Below are 27,088 nucleotides of genomic sequence, written 5' to 3' on the forward strand. Positions count from 1 at the left end.
CCAAATACTGGGCAGGAAGGGTGGCAGCAAAATCATCATCCCAATCTAAAATAACAAAATCTTTCCCAGAAATACAAAAGACCAAGGCTCTCTTGCAGCAAGCCACTGCTGTCCCTCCACTGGGTTTAAGATGAGGGCAATAGTGTTGCGGACGTGGATCTTTAAGCAGAGGTGGAATTGGCACAACCTGCTGGGAGAAGCCCTGTAGGTGTTGCGTCCATCGGTCTCAGATGGCTTCGACCCTTGTGCCTCAACTTTTTCTCTGCTCTCCCTGCTAGCCTTGGGAAGATGGCTACCATCGCATCTACAAGCCGCATTCTCCAGCGTCCCCGGAATGGCTATGGCAAAGCCTCACGCCATGTTTCTCCTAAGGGCCTCCTGGGATGCACGCATGCATGCCACCCACATCTTTATCCATGTTATGGCGGGAACCTCGGGGGCGTCCCCTTCAAGTGATGTCACACCATCCGGATATTTAGCCTACACTTGTTTGCTAGCTCATTGAGTTAGCAAGGATTGGACTCATCTGGTCTAAGCTACTGTGCCGCTTCCGTGCTGCCACTGGAAGCTCTCTCTGCCCTTCGGGGTATTCATATAACCTGGGTACCCGCTCCTCAGGGGCCCTTTGCTTTCTTTCAGGTGCCTTACTGGGATCAGGTACTCAATTCTCGAGGGCCTGCTCTCCCTATATCGGTGCCTGTTACCATCTACTTCTGCCTGGTGGAATCATCAACATTACAGCTACCATCTAATGAGTAACCTAACTCTCAGTCTGTCTCATCTACAGCTCTGCCGTGCTGGGAAACCTACACCTGGATATCCCTATACCATCTTGGTGAGACGGGTTCCCTCTGCCGAGGGTCCCTAGACTGCTCCTCTGGATCACCTCACTACTGCCACCTCTGGTGGTGTACATCAGCTGTACAATAAAGACAAAACTCTGTGTTTGTGCGTCCTGAGTCTAGCCCAATACTGTGGATCCCCACGGGGGCTCCTCCCTGTGGGTGTGGTCACCTTACACAGTACCCAGGAATCCACTCAAACACCTCGAAACCATAACAGTAGGTCCCCACCATTGGCAGGTGGGTCTGGTAGAAGCAGAGGCCTAACTGGAACTTCACCAATACCAGCCCTCGTTCTCCTTAGGTTGAGTTCTCGGGTGCCAGGGCCAGCTGGACTTAGGCGTGGGCCTTTGCAAAGGTGAAGATTTATCGAGATGAAGATGTTGTAGGCCAGCACTAAGAAGAGAAATGAGTCTAGCAGTGGTCAGAACAGGTAGCAGGTGATCAGAGTCAATGTTCAGGCAGTGGGCAGTGGCAGGCAATGTTCAGGCAGAGATGGTAAACAGGCAATGGGATTTTATTGCCCAAACAATGAGCATTTGTGCTCATAGCTTTCCAGCTTTTCTCGTTCAGGTTACTGCTTTTCTTGAACTTCTTTTGTGACTTATTTAGCTGACTTTTGTTATCCATTTCACCCTTTTCCTTTGCATTTGTATTTGGGGGGTGACATTCTAATTTCCTTCTGCCACCCCCAGCATCTAGTTTAAATGCCTTATGACATAGGAATTGACTTTATCTCTTAGGATCCTTTTTCCTGCCACAGACAAATGTAAACCATCATTGACAAAGAGCTTTTTACTGTTCCATGCATGGCCTCAGCCCCCAATATATCCAAAACTTTGTTCCTTACACCAGGATTTGTGCCATACATTGGAGTTATCAATATGGCTTAGCCTCTCCTTCCCCTTTCCATGAACAGGTAAGGTTTAGTAGGATGTTTGGAGCCAATGTAGAGCTCTTAGGAGTGGGGTAATTTGGTTGCATTTGATGATGTTTAGCATGATCTACTAATCCATATTAAAATATTTAAATCACTAGCACACCTGTTCTCATTCCACATCTATCCAAGACATTGTGAAAGAAATCTAAATGCAAGCCAAAAGTACAGCAATAAGGTTGGTATAGAAAAAAATAAACCCTTTAATTTTGAAATTAATTTTCATTTGACAGTATATGGCACTGGAAAGATTTACTTGACATAAAAGGCTACCATAAATTTAGCTACCCTCTAATAATTATAACACTCTTCCATCACAAAGCAATATTTTTACTCACCTGTCAGCACACATATAATCAGCATTTTCTAACATCATGGAATTAGAAAACAGATTTCTTATCTTCATCTTTACTGATAGATGGGAACAAGTTCATTAACCAATTACACATCAATCTTAGAACTTTTGGTGTTGTGTCAGTTTTTATTAGTGTAATGGTTTGAACAGCATTACACTGTCATATTGTTGACTGGAAATCTGATAGGTACAGATACAGGAATGAAATCCATAAACTTCAACTGATTTATAAATTGGTAATCCATTGCCTATGAACCTCTGAAGTTAAACTATCAAAATTCATCCTCATTCATTATGTTACTGGTATATATGATATTGTATAGTGAATAAAGAACGAACCCTGTCCAATGAGAATTCTTGCCATAGGTATGTAATGGGAGAATGGGCAATCAAACCAAATATGGTTAAATAACTTCCTTAGCATACTATTCCATAAATGTAGCATCTCAACAATCACTTTGGATACAAATGAGCTGTGGATTTTAGGTGTGTCTCCACTCCAAGTTTATGGCTTAAAAATGCAGCATGTTGAATGCTTCTAACTCTTTAGGAACACTGAAAGAAACATCTCACATCAGTATAAGAGTTTGTGACTGTATCCCTGCAAATATATTGAAGGCTCTGCAATAAAATTAGAGGTAAAAAAAAGTTTTACCATGCAGCACAGTAAAATTTCTATATGTTATATTAAATCAGAGCTTAGTGTGCTATGCAAAAATTTTACCAAGGGCACAGTAAAATTTATCCTCAACACCATGGCCTCAGTACTAACAGGAACATTAACATTTAACCTGGACTTCCTCTCCTCCAGGCCCCAGTAAAATATTCTTCCTCATTTCCCCATCCCTGCCAATAGACTCATTCCCACATGTTGATAATGGTGTTTTCGTGTGCCCAAGGGCCTCAGCCCGACCCAGACCTTCCGGACCAAGCCAAGGGTTGACGGTGGCTCTGCGTGGCTGAACAATCTACCCTCTGCCAGGCCGGCAAGCTCCCATGGCCAACATCCGAGGATGATGGAAGTTGAATGGTCCTCCGACCATTCCGGGCCCTTTCGGACCTGCTGCAAGCAGCATGGAGCAGCAGGCCTGGCCTGAGGTTGAGGGCAGACGTACCTTGACACGAAGACTTGGATCAATGTGACGGCATCACATGGCACGAAGACTCGGGGTTGATGCGACGGCATCACGTGGCACGAAGACTCAGGGTTGATGTGACGGCATCACATGGCACAAAGACTCAGGGTTGATGTGACTGCATCCATGGCGAAGACTTGGGTTGATTCAACGGCATCACATGGCACGAAGACTCTTGACATCCACAAAGGCAATGCAAGGCATGGACATTGGCACTGTCTCTCAGGGCGCCCTACTCAGGCCACACGCGGGACTGAGTCGCGGACCACCCTGTCCCAGTACGCACCCTACACAGCCCCAAGAGGCTGGTCATGGACCACGACGGGAGCGGGACAGCACAGGAACACACATCCGGGACTTGACGGCTCAGGAGCACAGGACAACCGTCTACCAGCAGGCTAGTCCACTCAGGAGTACTGCATCTGAGGAACCCCCGGCCTACCGGACCAGAAGGCTCGAGAGCATTGAAGGCGAGACGAAGGAAGGAACATCACGGAAGGCAGGAACACCAGGACGTAGAGGATCAAGACACCTGGACGAGGACCTCAGGCACGAAGACATGACATTGTAGAACAAGAAGACATCATGATGAGGAGCTCCACAAGACTAGAAGACCTTACATGGACTCTGGCAGGCCGGAGCCTCCAGAGCGAAGACTCCACGACGATGCAAGGCCAGGAACAACAGACGGAGCAGCCCTATATTGGGCTGAAGCAGGAAACAATCACCAAGGTGGGGCCAAGACACTTCCTGTGTCTGGCCCTTTAACTGTAGAAAGAAGACGCGGCCGCGCGCGCCTAGGAGCAGGAAACAGAGGCTGTGCAGGACCATGGCCAGTGGCCTGCACAGTGTCTGTGCGTCAGATGCAGGGCAGGGCCTGAGAAGCAGGCCCTGACATCGGCAGCGGCTCCAGCCGCTGCTAGGAGCCCCGGGGGCAGCTCCAGCCACCGGATGGCACTGGGGCTTGCGGCCTAGCGCTGCGAAGAAGGAAACAATGTCGGGGGCACTCCCAGCCCCGAAGAGGGTGGAAATGTCCGCGGCTCTGGTCGCGGTGAAGACTGGGAGCACGGGCGGCCTCCGGGCCGCGTGGGCCGGCCGACGGCGGCATCCTGCCGCGTCGGCGAAGACAACATGGAGGTGAGTGTGCCTGCTCGCGGGGGGACCCGCGGGCAGCGCGATTCATGACACCACATATGCATTCCTCCCAAAAGGCATCATCTCTCAAAGGGCACTCAACGCTCTGAAAATGTATCTTACCATTCTGTATTTATTTATTTATTTTTAACTTTTATATACCGACATTCTTGTATAGAATACAAATCACACCAGTTGTAGTTGCTGGCTCTTCTTGGGCAGAGCCTAGCCCCTCCAGAATGGTAAGACATGCTTCCAGAAGGCTGAGTGATCAGGTGAGTTCTTTGGCCATGGAAGAGCTGGAGGGGAGGCCATATCTAGTGAAGGGGGTTAATGCCTATTGAGGTCCACCTATGTGAGGGGTTTCCTTGCCAGAGCGAATAGCTAAGCAACAGAGGGAAGGCTAAAGCCTTTCTGGGGGTGATACCTGTCAAGGGGGAGGGGGGGTTGATGATTCTCTTGGATGAGAGATTAGAAGGAATACACCTATTTTGCTAGGATTTGGTTAAGAGGAAATCCCGCATGCTAATTGACCCAATGTGAAAGTGCTGGTTAGCACAGGGGATTTTGGTCCACAATATACATATAAAAAAATCTAACACCTGATCACAGATAAGTATTAATTACCTTTATTTTTACCTGACCCACAGCATATCACATTATTTCCTGAGGGTGTGAAAAATGTCTGATTTGCATATAACACTTCCTTATTTGTATGCTGGTAAGTGCTAATTTCAGTGCTTACATGTTAATGTATTGGGGGGACAAACACTACTAATGTTAAGATTCTTTTAGAGATAGGAGGTTCAAGAGGTGATCATTTTTTGAATGATAGGAGAGTTCAACCCGCCAGTATGTGGGTAAGTTCATAGTGCTATAAGTAGTGACTCCATGAGACACCAAAGAGTCCTCTATATCCCAGTGGATATGGAAAACTGCATTCAGGTTGTTCACCATTGTTTGCCAGATGTTTTGCTTCTAATATGCATTCACTTTAGTGGATGAATAGCTAAATGGATGGCTCTGGGCCTTCAAGACTTTATTGCAAAGCATTACAACTTCCTCCAGGATAATGTTAGGCTTGCTTGGCTGAGCACCTCTTCTCAATGCCATTGTGTATGTGCTATTATAATAGACAGTGGGAATGCACACAGATATAAAATGTACACATGTAAATTGCTGTTAATTATACTCACGTTAAGAATTGTTTGATATGTTAATTATATGTGAATACTTTTATAAAGTGGAGGGTAAATCTGTGTACATGCTGAGTGATGCATATTTTTCATTGCTGTATGCAAGCACATTTCCCGTTTCTTCATGTACAATGTGTCATACACATTTACTTTACCTTGCACATAAACCTTTATTGCATGGGAAGCACAATCAAAATACTCACAATTTTGTCTTTTTTAATGAAAGAGTATGCATATGCTGAAAGCAGAAGTGTTTTCCATTTCTCATTTTATTGTCTGTGAGGTCACAGTCTTAAATGTCAACGAGTGCATATTAATAAGCCACATGAAAGTAATTAGATGTAGTTGATTGATACCTTAGTTCTGATTTATATGTCATGCTGTTCTTTATAAAATAAAGAAAATATTCTTAAAACCAACCTAAAGGTTTTTGGGTCAATTCATGCTGAAGTTTTGGACCTCCTTTTGGTAAATAACAGCCAAAACATAAATATTTATCTGTGGGGTAAATTTTCAAAACATTTATGCACAGAAAAATTAGTATATGTGCACTAATAGCTTGTACTTGCATACACACTAATTTATAAACATGAAAAGTGTATGCATATTTTCAGTCTCACATGCATATCTACACGCACAAAAAAGGGACATTCTAGGGGCATTCTGGGACAGGACCAGAAGGTATGTGCTCAAGCTGCTTTTTTTTAGAGACTTACACATGTACATTTGACAGATTATTCACATAATTTAATACCTGCTAAATTATCTTGCGCAATTGATATCAGAGTCGTCTATTGTCGACTACTGGTTGGATAGGAGGACTGGGTAAATTTTGGGGAGGTCAGAGTGAAAAGCTAGGAGGGTCTTGATGATTCTAGAAGGACTGGGTAAAATGGTAGAATTGTGGCAAAATGGTGATTTCAATTATACGTACATGTTTTAAAATATACTGACTTGCATGAGTAAAACAGGGTTTTATGCAGCAAGTCACAATTTTTATCACATGCAAAATATGCATGCAAATGCTTTGAAAATGGTAGGAAAAGTATGTGCTGTCAGTGCATTGCAGATAATCTGCGTGTACCTATCAATAAAACTGCCGTGAGCACATTTTTATGCCAGTGCAAATTTTAAAAGCTTGCATAATCAGTGTACATTATCACAGTGGGTTGAAATTCTGTGACTTTACAGCATTTTTTATAAACTTAGATTTCTGAAAATTTTACCCCATCTCCTTGAGTGTTTGATCCACATGTGGAACATCCTATAACTGCTACTGGCACATTTTTGTGCAGGTGCAAATTTAAAGGCTTGTACAATCAGTGTACGTGATTGTAGTGAGTTGAAATTCTGTGAATTTTCGTCATTTATGATAAACTTTGACTTCTAAAATGTTTAGTCCCCCACCACCTTCAGTCTTTGCTTTACATGTGGAATACCCTAGAACTGCTGACCAGCACATTTTCATGCCAGTGATTGTCTCTCTTTCCGCTTGGCATAATTTGTGGGTAAAATTCTCAGAAATTGAAAGTAATCATATAAGCTTATTATAAGTAGTAATGACATGCAAGGTACTTAGTTCACTTTCCCAGGGCAGTGAGTACAGTAGAGAGTAGTGTGCACAGTAGAGAGAATAAATAAAGGTAGATATTTGTATTATAATAATTTTTCATATGAGATGTTCAAGTATGGTAGAAAGAAAGAGAGGAGAGAAAGGAGAAGATGTGATGATTCAGAGGTTAGAAAGGTCTGTAAAGGTTTGAAAAGGTTTTTCCATATTTGTCTTCTTGTTTGCTGATTGCTCTTGATGGTTTTATCATTTGTTGACAACAGCTGTAAATAGGTCATACTTTGTTTCTTTGTATTGTTTGAGATGATTTTATCAGTGTTCAGTCTGACTGATATTCATGTCAACCAACCTTTAGAATTTGCTCAGTGCATTATCAAAGAAGTACTTGCTTCTTTGATAACACACTAAGCAAACGTCTCTCTTGTGTACTAATTTACAGAAGTATCTGTTCAAGCTTGATTAGAGCAAGTTAGGTAACGTGTACTGTATATCATACAGTATATTTAGGCCCAACTTGAATTACATTGTGGATATGTACAATACTGACAGTCATAAATGATGAAAAGTCACAAAGCCACAAACTGCAATCATGTACAGAGATTGTGTGAGCCTTCACCACTTCTCAATTGCATCACAATATGCCTGCAGTAGTTCCAGTGAAACTGTATTTCGATGTGAAAAATGTCATCAAATACCTGTAAAAACATTGCTAAAATGTTAAATAAAGATATTTTAATTTGTATTGTAAGTAATTAATAAGCGCAGGACAAATGCAAATTTGAAAATAAGCTTGCCAGAAAGGTAAAAACTTTTTTTTAAGTTTGATTGAAGCAAGAAGCTTATGAGGGAGTCAGTTAGACTACTAGATGACTGAGGGATTAAAAGAGTTCTTAGGGAAGACAAGGCAATAGATAAACCAAATAAATTCTTTGCTTTGGTCTTTATTGAGGAAGAAGTTGAATATATACCAATGCTGGAAATACTTTTTGAGATTGATGATTCAGAGGAACTAAATCAAGTCATGGTAACCTGGGAAGATGTAATAAAACAAATTGACAAACAAAAGAAAACAAATCATTGAGACAGGATAATATTCACCCCAAAATTGTGAAAGAACTAAAAAAATGAAATGGCATACTTTAATACTATTAATTATTTATTTATTTATTTATTTATTTATTTATTTATTTATTGTTATACCGAGTTTCATGATAGGCATCACATCAACCCGGTTTACAAATAACAAGGAGTGTAAAGCATAACGTAACGTAAAAAACAATATTTTCAATAAGAACCTTGAACTTTAAATACAGTGAATCAGAAAAAGGGAGAGGGAAAGTTACAAAAAACAAGGAAAATAAACTTGGGATGGAAGGGGAGAAATTGAACAGCACAATATTTACATTTCAGCCTATTGATACATTAGAATAGCAAGTGAAAAAATAAGACTATGAAACGGTACATACTAGTAATCCATAACTCTTTCTCCCTCACACAAGTTCTTCTTGTTGCAATCAGTGATCTGCGGGTCCATCCCATGGACTGCCACTTTTACCTCCAGCCCAGACCTCCAGGAACATCCCTCCAATTCGGCTGTCCTCCCCGGCTCTGCCGCTTCAACACACAAAATGTGGCTAGACTAACGCTGCCGCTGCCAACAAGCTGACGCTACCAATACTGCTAAGGGGAATCCTTTATGGGCACACGTGCCTGACCTGTGCAAATTTAAGAGGCCCATAGCAGGAATTCTCCTACAGCACCCTCTGATGACTTCACAGAGCTTCCAGTAAAAGCCTGCCTGAACGACTCTCCAGTACCTCGGTAATCGGTCGACTCTTCCTGGAGTAATGCTTTGCCTCCACGTTCCTGCTACCTGCTTCCTGGTTTCCGCTGTGTGTCGTTCCTGTACTCCTGTGTCCTGTTCTTGGTTCTTTGTCAGTTTAGTTTTGTCTCCTGAGTTCCTGTCTTTGTGGTCTTTCCTTCATCTATCTTCAGCATCCCATCTTGCTCCTCTGGTCCCTCGTCCTCCTCTCTCCTCTTCGTTCCTCGCCTCTTCGGATTGGATTGCTGGCTTTGACTTCAGACCAGACTTCTGGCCTCAACTTGGACTTCTGGTTAGGAATTTGCATTTATTTAAACAAAAATGCAAAACATAATGAATAAGGCTAATTTGTTGTATTCGGGGAGCCCCTCAAATGAAACAAATCATATTTGTTTGTTTTGTTTTAAATAATGATTCAGGCTTAGGTCCAAGCCCAAACCCAGGGCCTCACCTAGAGTATAGGCCGAGGCCCAAAGCAGGGACTGTAGCTTATGCCCGAGCACAACGCTGGCACCATGGCCTAGGCCCAAAGCCAGAACTTCTCCTAGGGCATAGGCCAAGGCCCAAATAGGAGACCCCAAAAATTAAACAACAATAACAAAAAAAATTACCTTATCCGTCAGATATCCAATGAAGGCTAGGTCCCAATGCCAAGGGCTAGGACCAGACCCAGGCCTGATGCTGAGAACTGACCCGAAGGCTGGCTCCAGATATTGGGGCCTTGGCCTAGGCCGGGGCCTAGACCAGGCCCAACGCTGTGACCCAACCCGGAGGCTGGCATTGCCAAACATCAAAATGGTACCGTTCACTGGTGTGAATGCACTGGAGTTAATTAACTCTGGCGCGACTCCACCAGATGGTATCATTTGGCCAAAGAAAGAAGAGGATGAAGAAGAGGCTCTGAGGCCTGGACTCCAAGGCTGGGCCTGACCCTGTGCCAAGGCTCAGGTGTCAGGACCTGGCCTCCTAGATGAGGCCCCAGCATTGGGCCTGGATCCAGGCCTAGGCCCCAGCATTGGGACCCAGCCTCCTGGCCAGGTCGTGGCATTGGGCCTGGGTCCAGGCCGAGGCCCTGGCATCAGGAGCTGGTCTCCAGGCTGGGTTGCAGCTTCTGGCTAGGGTTTGGGCCCCAGCCAAGGCTGAGGCCCCAGTGTCAGGATCCACAGGTAACAGCATCAGGCCTGGATCTGGGCTCCAGCCTAGGCCAAAGCCCTGGCATCAGAACTTGGTCTCCGGGTCAGGCCAAATCTGGCATATCCCCACCGAATAAAGTAAGTGGGGACCAGGGGAAATCGTGGCCCAGGATTTTTTCAAGCGGGAAGGTGGGAGGCCCCAGGAGCCCTCGTCTTCGTTTTTTTGTTGTTTTTGGAGATTTTTAAAAAATTGTTTGATTTGTTTTTTCTCACAAATGAAAATGAATCAAACCATCCATGAAAAGAAATTCATGGAAAACAAACCTCCTGTAAATGAACCGAAAATGAAAACAATTTTTTTTCTCCTGCACATCCCTACTTCTGACTTGACCTCGATGCTGCTTGGCCTCTGCCTGCCCCTGACCGCTGCCTGCTTCTGCTTCTGACTGAACTCTGCCTGCCCCTGACCACAGCCTGTATCTGACTCTGTTGACTGCTGCTTGTCCTGACTTCACTCCTTGACCTGTGTTAGCCTGCAACAACTTCATCGTGATGGATTTTCATGTCCAGAGAAGTCCACACCTAAGACCAGCCAGACCTGGCACCCAATTGTCAATATAAGGGATCGTGGGCTGGTATTGGCGAAGCTCCAATTGGGCCTCCACTACTACCAGCTTTGTCTGCTGATGGTGGGGATCTGCAGGCCTCTTCTCTGTGGGTTGTGCCATCTTGCCCTCGACAACACTTCTCTTCCTTTGCCTTACAAATCTCCTCTCCACAAACAACCCCATGTTGGATTATGGACTTCAGGTAGACATAGTTTTTGAGGAAAAAAAAGAGAAAAATAAAAGTTAGTGTGCATAACATCTCTCATCCAAATGACAGGACACAGAGCTAAAAAAAAGTATATGATTGCTAGTGTCAGGTATTGGACATTTCAGCTGTAATTAAAAATGTATAAAATCATTAAAAACTTTCCAGAGTCACATAATCAGATAATTAATTTGAAAATAAGTCATTTTGAGCTATACCATTTTTCCCAAAACTATACTGTTCTGTCTCCTCTATGTTCATCCTCTGCTTTTTTTACTCCTTTCCGTTTCCTTTTCCTTTTTGTTTCTATGACTACTCCTTTCTTCAGCTCCTTCCCTCCCCCCAGCTGACTGTTTCCTTTTCATGCAGCTTCTTCCAATCTCTTTTCTGCTTTTCTTATATCCATCAGTTCACGTTTCCCATTCATGTTAGCAGCGTCGGCCGCGGCAGGCCGCAACCGGGACCGGGTGTCATGGCCGCCGGGCGCAGCCGACCGCGACTGAGGCCAGGCCGATGGACGTAACCTAAATAGCTTACCCGGGTCGGGTTGGTCGAGGGCGCCCGTGGGGCAGGCAGCCCTTTCCCCTCTCTCTCCCGGCCGCTGCCATGGCTGAGATCGGCAGCATGGCTCAGCGGCAGTCTGGCTCCTCCCCCTCTGCTCCTTAGAGCCACGCGCGCGGCTGAGAGAGATTCTTAAAGGAGCCATGACAGGAAGTGTCATGGCTCCCCCTGAAGCTCCTCCCCTGGCTTCCTGCACTTAAGGCAAGGGCTGAGCATTCAGTCCTTGCCTTGGTATTGAGGTTCCTGCCTGAGTCTGTTCCTGGCTCCTGGTTCTTCGTTCTTCGTCCCGCTCTTCTCCCCTGCTCCGTGGATTGATTCTTGGCTTCTGACTTCTGGACTGGTGGACATGTCTTCTCCTGGCTTGACTCTGGTACGGCGTTGGATCCTTCTCCTGGCTTGACCCCGGTACGGCGTTGGACCCTTCTCCTGGTTTGACCCCGGTACGGCTCTGGACCATTCTCCTGCTTTGCCCCCTGGACTGGACTCGGACCCCGCTGGTATACTGATTCTCGGACCGATTTTGTTCTCTCTTCGACTCCATCGTCAGACTGTTTCGACCTGCTGGAGGCGCCAGCCGTCTGGAACCCCCGACCTGCAGGAGGCGCCTGCATCCAGACCTTCTACAGTCTTCAGAGGAGTTGCTTAAGTCCCAGCGGCCGAACCCCTACGGGCTCCTCCTGGGGGGGTTGCGTGCTTCCAGGGTGAAGTCTTCTAGCAAGTCTCTTCAGTCCAAGCAGCCTCGCCCTTCGACGGTAGTCATCTACCTCGAGACAGGGTCCACTTTCATAACAGAATACCAAGGCCATGGACCCGGCAGAGGCCTCGGCTCGGCAAGCCATTCCAGGACTGGCCCAGAAGGTCATGGAACAACAACGTATTCTGGAATCCATGGCTTCATCCCTAGAACAACTTAACGCATGCCTGGACTCCATGGCAGCCGCTCAGGCTGCCTCTGCCGCTGTGCCAGGGTTGATGTCAAACACCGCCCATACTACAATTCCGCTACCCATACCTCCACGCTATGCAGGGGATCCTCAGTTGTGTCAAGGATTCATCGATCAGTGTAACATGCATTTTCAACTTCAAGCCTCTTCGTTTCCAGATGATCTCACGAAAACTACCTACATTCTGTCACTCTTGGAGGGGAAGGCCCTGGCATGGGCTTCTCCCTATTGGTGACGATCAGATCCAATCCTGCAAGATCTTCAAAAATTCTTGGAACTTTTCCTCGCGGTTTTCGATGATCCTGGGAAGCAGGTGGTAGCCGGTTCTAAACTTTTGCAACTTCAACAAGGAAATCGAGCCCTCGAAGACTACACCATCGAGTTCAGAACACTGGCTTCAGAACTTCACTGGGAGGAGAACTGTTTGCGTTCCATATACCTGGAGGGTCTATTGTCGAAAATCAAGGACGAAATGGCAGCTCGTGAACTACCAAGGTCCTTAGACTCTATCATAGACTTAGTAACCCGGATAGACCGTCGCCTGCAAGAAAGAGCTCGTGAGGGAGCTAACTCCAGAAGAACCAACTCTTGGAACTCTCCTCATCCAGTACCGACTGTTTCACAAACTACATCTGCTTCCGGAGGAAATGCAGAAGAACCTATGCAACTGGGGCGTGGTCCTCTTTCTCCTGAGGAACGACAAAGACGCCGTCGTGCAGGCCTCTGCATGTACTGTGGAGGAACGGGTCACCTCATAGCCCGTTGCCCGATCCGTCCGGGAAACTTTAAAGCCTAGGCTCCGGCGGGGGAGTAACCCTAAGCATTACCTCTCCAGCTCCCCCACTCACTCTTCGGATCTCTTTGGCACTGAAGGATCTCCAATTCTCCACCATGGCCTTAGTAGACTCTGGTGCAGGCGGGAGTTTCATCCTTCAAGATATCGTGGAGAAACTCCATATTCCTCTTCAACTTTGCCCCACGCCATTGATCATATTCTCTATTCATGGAGATCCTCTACCAGGAAGGATAACCCATCAGACTGTCCCTCTGGGGTGTCACATCGTCCCCAAACATTATGAACAAATTTCGTTTTATGTCATCCAGAAAGCCATACATCCCATGATATTGGGTATTCCCTGGTTACAACGTCATAACCCTCAGTTTGATTGGACTACCCTGAAACTTATGCAATGGGGATCTGCTTGTCAAGAGACTTGTTTTCGGGGATCCATACCAACCGACAGCTACGTCTGCATCGCACGGCTTGAGGGCCTGCCTGCACAGTATAGTCAATTTTCAGATGTTTTTTCTAAAAAAGCTGCAGATATCTTGCCTCCGCATCGAGATTTTGACTGTGCCATTAACTTAGTTCCAGGAGCCTCGCCTCCCCGAGGGAAGGTCTATGCATTATCCGCTTCAGAGACTCAGGCGATGACCAGCTATATTCAGGAAAATCTACAAAAGGGGTTCATTCGACGCTCTACGTCGCCAGCCGGAGCTGGTTTTTTCTTTGTAGGGAAAAAGGATGGAACTCTGAGGCCATGGATTGATTTCCGTGGACTCAATGCTGTCACCATCAAAGATCGCTACCCATTGCCTCTGATCGCTGAACTTTTTGATCGTTTATAGGGAGCCCAGATATTTTCCAGATTAGACCTCCGAGGGGCCTACAATATAATCAGAATTCGTGAAGGTGATGAATGGAAAACTGCTTTTAATACCAGAGATGGACATTACGAATATCTGGTTATGCCGTTTGGATTAACTAATGCCCCTGCAGTATTCCAACACTTTGTTAATGAAATTTTCTGAGACCTACTTTACATCTGCGTTGTGGTCTATTTGGATGGCATTCTAATTTTCTCGTCCAATTTGCAAGCACACAGACAACACATCTTTCAGGTGTTACAGCAGCTAAGGGAGAACAGACTGTATGCTAAGCTTGAAAATTGTATTTTTGAAAAAGAGTCCTTACCCTTCCTGGGTTACATTATATCTAAACAAGGATTTCAAATGGATCCCGCCAAGCTGAAATGCATTAAAGAATGGCCTCAGCCTAATGGACTGCGTGCGCTTCAGCGTTTTCTGGGTTTTGTGAATTATTAACGCAGTTTTATCCAGATATTTTCTAAATTGGCCGCCCCTCTGACTGCACTGACCCGCAAGGAGCCAACATCAAGGCATGGCCTGTGGAGGCCGAGGAAGCATTTCAAGCACTTAAAGACTCCTTTCTTCGACAACCATGTCTTCAGCATCCCGACCCCAAGCACCCGTTTGTCGTCGAAGTTGATGCATTGGCTGAAGGAGTTGGAGCTGTCCTGAGTCAGACGACTACATCAGGTACAGCACATCCTTGTTCATACTTCTCCAAAACATTCTCAGCGGCAGAACGTAATTACTCCATTGGAGATAAGGAGCTTCTTGCTATCAAGATGGCACTAGAAGAATGGCGACAGTGGTTGGAGGGAGCTCAACATCGCATAACCATCTTTACTGATCACAAAAATTTAACATATCTGCAACAAGCTCAACGGTTAAACCCGCGTCAAGCCCGTTGGGCCCTCTTTTTCACTCGCTTCAACTTTGAATTACGGTATGCCCTGCCAACAAGAACGTTAAGGCTGATGCCTCATCCCGATCATTCCCCACAGAGGATATTGAGGATGCTGAACAACACATCATTGATCCGACTCGTATCATCCTGTCCGCTACTTTCACGGTACCACCTGGGAAGACGGTGGTGCCTAAGCGGCTTTGCAATAAAGTTTTGGCTTGGGGCCATGATTCTAGATTGGCAGGACACCCCAGACGACTACGGACACAGGCGCTCTTACAGCAGTATTATTGGTGGCCAGAGATGCATAAAGATATACGAGCCTATGTTGATTCATGTCCAGTCTGTGCACAACATAAAGTCCTCACCGGAAAACCTTGGGGCCTGTTACAACCCTTACCCATTCCCACTAGACCATGGACACACATCTCCACAGATTTTATAGTGGAACTACCTCCATCTGATGGCAACATGGTGATATGGGTAGTGGTAGATCGTTTTTCTAAAATGGCCCATTTTATTCCACTCCCCTCCCTCCCGTCTGCTCCACGACTGGCTCAATTGTTCATGCTGCACATCTTTCGCCTACATGGACTGCCTCAACATATCACCTTGGACCGGGGTCCACAGTTCACGGCTCGATATTGGCTCAACCTCTGCAAGAAATTCCAGATTTCGTTGGATTTTACTACGGCATTCCACCCTCAGGCTATTGGTCAGGCAGAGCACATTAATCGTACGCTAAAACAATTTCTACGTTTTTATGTCAACTCTCGACAAAACGACTGGTCATCACTTCTTTCCTGGGCAGAGTTTTCGCATAATTCGCATGCTGGGACCTCTACAGGGGCATCCCTCTTTCAGCTTGTCTTTGGTCGCCAACCCCGTCTGCCTTTGCCTGTACCCCTACATGTTCCATCTCCAGCAGCTCAGTTAACAGCTACACAACTGAAACAACTTTGGGCTCATACTCAAAAGATGCTACAGAAAGCAGCCCGCTCCGCTAAGAAATTCGCTGATCCACATCGATGCCGGGCTCCTCAGTTTCATCCCGGGGAGAAAGTGTGGCTCAGCACATGGCATATCCGTCTGAGAGTTCCTTCCATGAGACTGGCTCCTCGTTACATTGGACCTTTCCCGGTACTGCGACAATTAGGTCCAGACAGAAACACCATAAATATCCTTGTATATCTGCAGAGAAGCGCCGTTGTACAAAGTCAGATAATATATACATTTTCCTACCAACTTCGGTTACCTGTTATATTACAAATTCACAATTCATTCCATGTGTCTCTTCTAAAACCATTGATCCTCAGATGGCCTAGTCGAAAGCCGCCCGAGCCTGTGCACCATCGAGCAATGGATGAGACTATTTATCAAGTACGTGAGGTGTTGGATGTTCGGAGACGGGGCACCATTTGGGAATACCTCCTAGCCTGGGAGGGATTTGGCCTGGAGGAGAACTCTTGGGAACTGGCAAAGAACATATTGGACAAATCTTTGCTCAAAGACTTTCATTCAAAATACCCTGGTAAACCCAAACCTTCTAGGGGGAGGCCTAAAGGAGGGGGTACTGTTAGCAGCGTCGGCCGCGGCAGGCCGCGACCGGGACCGGGTGTCATGGCCGCCGGCCGCAGCCGACCGCGACTGAGGCCAGGCCGACGGATGCAACCTAAATAGCTTACCCGGGTCGGGTTGGTCGAGGGCGCCCGTGGGGCAGGCAGCCCTTTCCCCTCTCTCTCTCCCGGCCGCTGCATGGCTGAGATCGGCAGCATGGCTCAGCGGCAGTCTGGCTCCTCCCCCTCTGCTCCTTAGAGCCACGCGCGCGGCTGAGAGAGATTCTTAAAGGCGCCATGCCAGGAAGTGTCATGGCTCCCTCTGAAGCTCCTCCCCTGGCTTCCTGCACTTAAGGCAAGGGCTGAGCATTCAGTCCTTGCCTTGGTATTGAGGTTCCTGCCTGAGTGTGTTCCTGGCTCCTGGTTCTTCGTTCTTCATCCCGCTCTTCTCCCCTGCTCCGTGGATTAATTCTTGGCTTCTGACTTCTGGACTGGTGGACGTGTCTTCTCCTGGCTTGACTCTGGTATGGCGTTGGATCCTTCTCCTGGTTTGACCCCGGTACAGCTCTGGACCATTCTCCTGCTTTGCCCCTGGACTGTACTCAGACCCCGCTGGTATACTGATTCTCGGACCGATTTTGGACTCTCTTCGACTCCATCGTCAGACTGTTTCGACCTGCTGGAGGCGCCAGCCGTCTGGAACCCACGACTTGCAGGAGGCGCCTGCATCCAGACCTTCTACAGTCTTCAGAGGAGTCGCCTAAGTCCCAGCGGCCGGACCCCTACAGGCTCCTCCTGGGGGAGTTGCGTGCTTCCAGGGTGAAGTCTTTTAGCAAGTCTCTTCAGTCCAAGCGGCCTCGCCCTTTGACGGTAGTCATCTACCTCGAGACAGGGTCCACTTTCATAACAATTCAATTGTGTTCATCTGTATTTTACCTCTCACCTGTGTTTCTCCTATCTTATTCTTCCATCACATCATCCCAGCCCTTCTTTTCTGGGATACCGTACCCAGCCATCTTTCCTTTTTCTATCTGCTCCCTTCAGTTTTGCTCTCCCCTTGTCCTTTAACTCCACCCAGGCTTTCATCTGTTTCCCTTATGCCACCTGTCTCTCAATATACCCATTTTTTCTCTCCTCTCCTTTATCTCTGATTATCCCACTTACAGTCTTATTGACAAAGTCCTTTTTGCTCAGTATGTCTGCCTTGATTAGACTGTAAACTCTACTGAGAAGGGATTGTCTTTTATGCTTTTATAGAGCACTGCATACGAGTTGCAGTATAGAAGTGATAAGTAGTAGTAGTAGGCAATGAGTTTCAGAATGCATGCAAATGAGGCACTGTGGAGACTGAAGTCTGATCACATTTATTTTGGCTTCTTACCCATACAGCCCACTGACATTTCAACTTGCACATGCCCTATACTAGTTCCATGCCTCCTACTATAGGGAACCAACATCATGTGAGATTTTTTGTCCCATAAAGGGTAATAAAGTTCCTACATAGATGTGGCTCAAAGTATGGCAGGTCCTTTTTTTTTCATTAAATGCTCACTTGAGGGCAATACACTGCTATTCAGGCACCCAACTAGGCCCTGCATGAGGAGCAAATTGCAAACATTTTTATTCACTTACTTTCCAAATAGCTGTTTGCCTCAGCCTACTTTCTGATCTTGAAATAGCTAAATTGACTCCTGTATTTATCATCATTTCCATATGAACACCATCACTCAATCATATCAATCTATTTGAGGTCAATATTCAGTTGGCCAGTGAGCAAGTTACCCAAGAAAAGTTACTCAGATATTCAGCAAAACACACCCGGATAAGTATTCTGCTGAATATACCCAACTGAAGTTAATCAGGTACCTTTGGGGAAGCTACTTTTCTGACCAGACTTGCCCAGCTAACTTTACCCATGCAGCATTGAATATTAATGCTCAGCAGCCCCTTCTAGAAATGCCCCCAACACCACTTCTTTCTACCTAGCTAAATTTTGCCTAGTTATCGAGTTACGTGGACAGAATTTTGCAGGGAAACAGGGAAAATATTTAAATCTTGAGTTTTGACTGGGAATTCAAAGTTACCCAGACAAACCTTTTGAATATCAACCTCTCTACTTTCAGCATATCTAAAGTTGAAAAACATTTTTCAGGGCTGGTGCAAGGGTATTAGGTGCCTTAGGGGAATCTTCTGCCTTGCGCCCAATTCACCTCCGGCCCCAACCTCATTCACTGAGAAGCCAATCATGGCCAGCCGAGCATGGGCTTTTCTCAGCTGCGATCCAGATGGGCACGGCTCGCATCCAGCTGAGTCTTTACTCCTCTCTGCCATAAGCAGGATAGGCTCCACTTGCTGCCCCACATGGCTGGTCTTTGGTGCCCCCTAATAGATGGCACCCTAAGTGACCGACCTAGTTCTCCTAATGGGGCGCACCATCCCTGACTATTTTTAAAATTACATTTTCCAGCCAAAGTCGACATTGCTTTGCTTTGTAGATTTTTTGAGGATATCAGTATCTAAAGTCTATAGAATCATATTTGTTTACTCTTTAAAATCTGGATTAAGAAATAATTGTAAAATATTCCTATTAATGATCATTTTTAGCATGCACTCTCACTCTGGAAGATTCTTTTGTCTCAGTCGAGAAGTTTTGCTATGTGGCAGTACCCAACTTAATCTTGCATGGTCTATTCTGATTTCCCTGGTGACCATGTCAGGTAGCACAGAAGGTTAACCAAAATGACTATCAAATTCCAGTAAGTCAGGGTCACTTTTTCTGCCTGGCCTATCTTGTTCGTGCTTACTTTAGTATGCATTGCTTTCTGCACTTCCAGATGCCCTTTGACTTGTGAAAACAACTTCATTGAAAGTTCACTGGACTGATTTTCTACTGATGAAACTTTAAAAAATAGGGGTTAGTCTGTTCTACAAATGAATGATTTTAAAGATTGAAGGAAACAATCGAAACAACATATGTTGCCTGCTTGGAAGTATCCTTCAAGTATGTTTATACTGCACATTTTCAATCAAATAATAATAATAAAAGGAAATCCTTCTATTTCTTGATACAAGGTGGGTGGCATTTTATCAACTAATCCATTTATTAAGGCATAAATTTGAAGTTGAGGAGGACAATTTTCAGAGCCATATATACAGGTAAATAGCAATTTAATGCATAAATTAACTATCTGAAAATCACCATTTTTCAGTATAGCTAAAAGTATGTGCACTATTTAATAATGCATGTACTTCTAGTTGCATTCAGGTATTTCTGAGGAAGGGGGCAGTTTTGAGCAGGATCATAAAATAACATGTGGAGATTGTATTTCATGTCTACATGCATCATTTTCTATAGAAATCTATCTGCACTAAAAGTACACACATCGCAATATGGACAGGTTGAAAACTGCTCCCATAATACATGGTGACAGATAGTGTTAAATATGAGACATGATCTCCAATACAGTATATGGAGAAGTTTCATTACTAAAAGAGCAGGTATAGATATTTGTCATGAGGAGACATCTAATAAGTTAGATATTCCATCACCTTAGTATGTCTATGTTGCACAGAAGATATCTGCAGTACAAGTTCTACTGTCCTTTTTCTGGTGTTTCAGTATAATGCTACAACTGAAGTTGAGAGTGAAAAAAGAAGGATTGTACATCTGGGGAATGGGGTGTGGGAAAACAGATAAGGCTTCGGAGGGAAATGTAAAGAAGACCAGGTAGGGATTTTTTTTCTGTGCTTTAGGTCATGAGAGTGATTAAAGGAAACAAGATTTTGTGCGGAGGTGAAGGGGTCCAACAGACAGATTAAGGAAAGAAGGAAGAGCAGAGGACAGCATTCCAGGGATATGGGACACACTAGGGGCTGTAGGTCCGCTAGTGAGATGGTGGAAATCTGGAGCACTGGCAATTATAAGTGGTGAAGGCTGGGGAGGCTGATGCATGCCCAAGAGGAATTAGACGAGGAGGAGAGATAGTAAACTTACAGCACCTTTCTCTCTATTGTCCTTCTTCCCCAAAGCCAGACATTCTGCTTTCCTATCTACCAGCAGTCTTACTGTTCAGCATGTGTAAGGTTATTAGCAAAGGTGTATAAGTAAATAGTTAGGCCTAGTTGCCATAAAGGAACAGTATGCAGTCTACCTTTCTCCTGCCTGGCAAGGCCTTCATGCAAAGGCCTAACTATAATGCAGACAGATGACAACAAGAAATCCCTTCAGAAAGCAACTAAAACAAAAGCTGTGAAAAACCTGCCATTCCAATCCACCAGTACCATACTCGAAGAGCAAGTTATGCAGCCTTCATCGTTTTTGTTGGCCTGTTTAAGAACAGCCGTAGAGTGGCAGAGCTATGCCACAAGTGGTGGGACCTGCGCTGGGTTGTTAAGAAAAAGCAGGTCTGGATGCGTGCAGAGGGGGCAGATACATAGGTGACCATGATGACAGTGGAGCGACTGGTTCTGACCACTATATCCAAGTTGGCTGTAGCAGGGATGGTGGACTTGGACACCTCACAACCAGACCAGCAGCAAGGTGAGCACTGTCTATAAGATACCTTATATTAGTGTATGTAAATAGATTGGTTTATACATGTCATATAATTTGTGTGGCTATACCAGTTCCTTCTATTATAATGATCCACAGCACATGTGCACATAGTGAAGATCCTGATTCTCCCCTTGGCTCAAGAGCACCAGGTCTTGGGGGTAGAGCAGTGCACTACTGTTGCGACCGTTGCTGCCAGACGTCTCCACTCCGCCCAGCTTACCGCATTAGCAACTCCCTCCGGGGTTGATGGAAGGCTGGCTGCCACGGCGTCTCCCTTTCGACCTCGTCCGGCATCCCTGGACCGGCCCGACGCTGCAAGCCGCCATGTTGACCTGATGCCTAGGGGCGCGAGTGCAGCGTGGCCCCACCTCAAGTACCAGAAGTGGCGCGAACCTCAGGGGCGTCCCGCTGAGATGACGTCATCCGCTTCAGATATTTAAAGGTCTCAGAATTGCTAACAACTCGAGTTAGCAAGGATAACGGATACGGATAAGGATTCGTTCTATCTACGCTACTCTGCCTCCTCGGACTAACTAGGGGTACCCACTCCTCGGAGGCCTCGTTCTCTCTTACTTTGTAGATTGCAGTCTGGAACCGGTACTCACTCCTCGAGGTCCCTCGAGCCTGGACTTCTTCGGAATTCACTTCTGCCTGGAAGTCATCACTGCCTACTACATCTGTGAGTTACCATCGCTCTCTCCCTGGAACCAGGTACTCACTCCTCAAGGGCCTACATCATTCCAGCTCCTGGGCTTCTATGAGACATTGTGTGAGTGTTACCATCAGGTTATGTCCATAAACTCTGCATGCCCTGCCTACTCACTATATTTCAGTTTCTCTACAGCTCAGCCTCCAGGGATCACTGTTCCAGTATCTGAGGGACTACAGCCCAACCTGGTATTCCAGCTCACTGCCGCCACCTCTGGTGGTTCAGTATACTGTCTAATAAAAGAACTAGTGTGTGTCTGTCTCCTAACTCTGAGCCTGACCCGTGGTCCCTCTCGGGATCTTCCCCCCCCCCCCTCGGAGACGTGGTCATCTGCCACCGGCCCAAGGATCCACCCACCACTCTCTTAAATAATAACAGATTGCTAACTCCATGGATCCGGCACAACTCAATGCCTTGCAGGCCATACCAGGCCTGGCCCAGCGCATTGTGGAACAGCAAGACGCCTTGGAGAAACTTACTGCAGCATTTCATCAGCTACACACACAGAAGGTTCAAGACACAGCCTCCAACCAAGAAGGTCAGCTCTGGAGGTAACTTTGAAGACTTCTGTACCACTGGAGGCTCCAATCCGCTTTTCCGGAGAAATCCAGAAGACCCGGGGCTTTTTGAACCAGTGCTGCATGCACTTTGCTTTACAGCCGTCTCTATTTCCTACAGCTCTCTCCCAGACAAACTACATCCTTTCATACCTGGATGGTGGGGCCTTGTCTTGGGCATCTACCTTGTGGGAATGTAAAGACCCCATTTTGCAGGACATAGAAGGATTTATGGACTTGTTTAAATCTGTTTTCAATGACCCTGCTCAAACCTCTGTCGCCGGTTCTGCTTTGGTTGAATTGAAGCAAGGCAACAGACCATTGGCTGAATTTGCCATAGAGTTCAAAACTCTTGCGGCAGAACTTCACAGGGACCCCAAATGTCTCAAGATTCTCTTTTTCAGAGGCCTGGATAACCGTTTAAAGGACGAGCTGGCTCCTCGCCAAACACCTGACTCGCTGGACGAATTAGTAGCCTTGGCCTCTTGGATTGAGCAACGACTTCGGGACAAGGTGAAGAAACTCCGGCCTAAGGTGTTACCCGGGTTGAAACAGGCCAGTGCTGTCTCTACACCTCGAATGGTTCCAGTAATCCCTGCTGCTGATACAGATGAACCTATGCAACTTGGTCATGGACGCTTGACATCCAAGGAGAGAAGATTTCGGAAAAAGTGCGGCCTTTGCATGTACTGTGGTCAGCCCGGCCACGATGTCTCTACATGCTTCACTCGTCCGAAAGCACGGACAGGCCAAAGTCCTACAAGAGGACTATTCTTAGGCCTTACTGCACCCTCTCATACGCTCTCTCTCTCCCAGTCTCCTTGACCTACGGACCAGTCACGGTTCAGACTCCTGCACTGGTGGATTCAGGGGCAGGAGGCAACTTCATTCTCAGACGTCTAGTGGAATATTTGAGGATCCCCCTCATCAAGTTGAAAGAACCACTACGATTATCCTCCATTCATGGAGAGCCCTTACCGGGAGATGTGACTTGCCAAACCGAATCAGTTACTCTCCGCACCGGAGTTCTTCATACTTCATACCGTTTTCCTTCTTCGTACTGGAAAAGGCTGTGCACTAGGGATATGAATCGTTTTTCAACGATTAAAATTATCGTCCGATAATGTTTATATCGTCTTAAATCGTTATAGAACACGATACAATAGAAATTCTAACGATTTATCGTTAAAAATCGTTAAATCGTGTTAGTGCGCACTAACTCGAGTTAGTGCGCACTAACTCCCCTTTAGTGCGCACTAACTCCCCTTTAGTGCGCACTAACTCCCCTTTAGTGCGCACTAACTCCCCTTTAGTGCGCACTAACTCCCCTTTAGTGCGCACTAACTGAAAATGATACAAATAAACACTTTCCAGGTCACTGAAGGTCAGTTAGGAATGAATATGTGTTCCTATTGGCTGGCTGCCCTCTTATCTATTGATATTACCAAGGTTACCACTGAGGTGATGGTTGGGGGGATGGGAAATGGAACTGGAAACTAACGAACACCAACAGAAAATGAAACAAAGTGTTCACACTTCCCAGGTCAGTAAAGGTCACTTAGGAATGAATATGTATGTATGTATTCCTATTGGCTGGCTGTGCTCTTATCTATTGATGTTACCAATATGGTTGGGGGGATGTGAAATGGAAACAGTTGGAAGCTTGACAAAAAAAGTAATGTAATGATCAGCACTCACGTGACTAGAACTTGTTTGTTTATTATTTTTGTTAGCAGGCACCTGAAATGCTAGTGCATGTTGAATTTGCCAATCACTGTGCATTTTAGAAAGGTGGTCCTGGCTGGAACTGTACACAGTTCAAATATATGTAATTGATTGTTGGTAAGTGTATTTTTTAAGTAGCCACACTGGCACCAGTATGTTTACTTTTCCTCCTACTTAACTCACTAGCTCAGCTTTGTAAGAAGGGCTTCTCTGCTTGTGTGTTGTTTTTGTTTGGTGTGAGGAGAGCAGAAACATCAGATCTTTATTCAATCTACTACAGTCATCTCTTACAGTGCCCTATCCCTATTAATACCAGGAGTGTTGTGATCTTCCTGCACACAGTGCCCTAACCCTGATACCAGTCTGAGACAGCTCCCTCCCTGCATTACTAGTGAGAGGCTGGCTTCACAGACAGGGGGGAGCTGCCTGACCCTCACTCCTGACTTCCCCCATGTCCCAGCTAGTGAATGGTGTGTGGGTGAGGGGGGGGGGGAGGATGGTGAAGTCTGAGACAGCTCCCTGCATTACTAGTGAGAGGCTGGCTTCACAGACAGGGGGGAGCTGCCTGACCCTCACTCCTGACTTCCCCCATGTCCCAGCTAGTGAATGGTGTGTGGGTGAGGGGGGGGGGGAGGATGGTGAAGTCTGAGACAGCTCCCTCCCTGCATTACTAGTGAGAGGCTGGCTTCACAGACAGGGGGGAGCTGCCTGACCCTCACTCCTGACTTCCCCCATGTCCCAGCTAGTGAATGGTGTGTGGGTGAGGGGGGGGGGGGGAGGATGGTGAAGTCTGAGACAGCTCCCTCCCTGCATTACTAGTGAGAGGCTGGCTTCACAGACAGGGGGGAGCTGCCTGACCCTCACTCCTGACTTCCCCCATGTCCCAGCTAGTGAATGGTGTGTGGGTGAGGGGGGGGGGGGAGGATGGTGAAGTCTGAGACAGCTCCCTCCCTGCATTACTAGTGAGAGGCTGGCTTCACAGACAGGGGGGAGCTGCCTGACCCTCACTCCTGACTTCCCCCATGTCCCAGCTAGTGAATGGTGTGTGGGTGAGGGGGGGGGGGAGGATGGTGAAGTCTGAGATAACTCCCTCCCTGCATTACTAGTGAGAGGCTGGCTTCACAGACAGGGGGGAGCTGCCTGACCCTCACTCCTGACTTCCCCCATGTCCCAGCTAGTGAATGGTGTGTGGGTGAGGGGGGGGGGGAGGATGGTGAAGTCTGAGACAGCTCCCTCCCTGCATTACTAGTGAGAGGTTGGCTTCACAGACAGGGGGGAGCTGCCTGACCCTCACTCCTGACTTCCCCCATGTCCCAGCTAGTGAATGGTGTGTGGGTGAGGGGGGGGGGGAGGATGGTGAAGTCTGAGACAGCTCCCTCCCTGCATTACTAGTGAGAGGCTGGCTTCACAGACAGGGGGGAGCTGCCTGTCCCTCACTCCTGACTTCCCCCATGTCCCAGCTAGTGAATGGTGTGTGGGTGAGGGGGGGGGGATGGATGGTGAAGTCTGAGACAGCTCCCTCCCTGCATTACTAGTGAGAGGCTGGCTTCACAGACAGGGGGGAGCTGCCTGACCCTCACTCCTGACTTCCCCCATGTCCCAGCTAGTGAATGGTGTGTGGGTAAGGGGGGGGGGGGAGGATGGTGAAGTCTGAGACAGCTCCCTCCCTGCATTACTAGTGAGAGGCTGGCTTCACAGACAGGGGGGAGCTGCCTGACCCTCACTCCTCCGGGGTATTGTGATCTTCCTGCACACAGTGCCCTATCCCTGATACCAGGGGTGTTGTGATCTTCCTGCATGCAGTGCCCTATCCCTATTAATACCAGGAGTGTTGTGATCTTCCTGCATGCAGTGCCCTATCCCTATTAATACCAGGAGTGTTGTGATCTTCCTGCACGCAGTGCCCTATCCCTGATATCGGGATGTGTGCAAGAAGATCACAACACCCCCGGTATCAGAAATAGGGCACTGTGTGCAGGAAGATCACAACACCCCCAGTATCAGGAATAGGGCACTGTGTGCAGGAAGATCACAACACCCCTGGTATTAGGGATAGGGCACTGTGTGCAGGAAGATCACAACACTCCTGGTATTAATAGGGATAGGGCACTGTGTGCAGGAAGATCACAATACCCCTGGTATCAGGGTTAGGGCACAAGTTCTAGTCACATTGACTGATCACATTACTTGTTTTGTCAAGCTACCAACTGTTTCCATTTCCCATCCCCCATATACTGTCAGTAGGAAACTTGGTAACATGAATAAATAAGAGGGCAGCCAATAGGAATACATATTCATTCCTAAACTGACCTTAACTGACCTGAAAAGTGTCAAATTGTATCATTTTCAGTTAGTGCGCACTAATCGGAAAAAACGATTTTTAACGATTTTTTAACTAAAAAATCGTGCCTAAGACGATTTTCTTGCCCTGCCACACGATTTCTATCGTTAAGACGATATGGAAAACGATTCACATCCCTACTGTGCACCCTATCGTCCTGTGGTTACCCAAGTACACCAACCCCAATTTGACTGGATATCTCTGGATCTCTCCTACTGGGGCCCAGAATGTCATGGGAAATGCCTTAAGGAGATATCGCCTATTATTGGCATGCCTGCGACTCCAGCAGTACCAGGACTGCCACTCCAGTACACCCCCTTCGGGGATATCTTCTCCAAAGAAGTAGTTGATATTCTTCCTCCACAGGAGCCCTATGACTGTGCCATATGACAGAAGTCTAAAGCTGAGCCTCCGAAAGGACAGGTGTACTTTCTCTTAGCTTTTAAGAATAAAACAACGTCGGAAAATATGGAAGAGAATCTCCAGAAGGACTTTACTCAAAGATCTGAGTCGCCAGCTGGTGTGGACATTTGCTTTGGGAGAAAGATAGATGATACAATACCCAGTGAATGTTCTGCAATATCTCAAGACGAAGACAATACACTAACCAGTGAATGTTCTTCAATATCTTAAGATGAAGATGATACA

At 46.5% G+C, this 27,088-nt stretch overlaps 1 long non-coding RNA gene across 1 annotated transcript in view; it reads right to left on the reverse strand.

Annotated features, from left to right (window-relative positions):
- Positions 1-8,582: 8,582 nt before the first annotated feature.
- Positions 8,583-27,088, reverse strand: part of LOC115096256 — a 53,440-nt gene continuing 34,934 nt past the window's right edge. Inside the window, exon 3 of the long non-coding RNA XR_003858000.1 lies at positions 8,583-10,929. This is a non-coding gene — a long non-coding RNA (uncharacterized LOC115096256). The remainder of the gene's footprint in view (positions 10,930-27,088) is intronic.

Source organism: Rhinatrema bivittatum, chromosome 7 (genome assembly GCF_901001135.1).
Source record: "Rhinatrema bivittatum chromosome 7, aRhiBiv1.1, whole genome shotgun sequence".
Lineage (NCBI taxonomy): Eukaryota > Metazoa > Chordata > Amphibia > Gymnophiona > Rhinatrematidae > Rhinatrema > Rhinatrema bivittatum.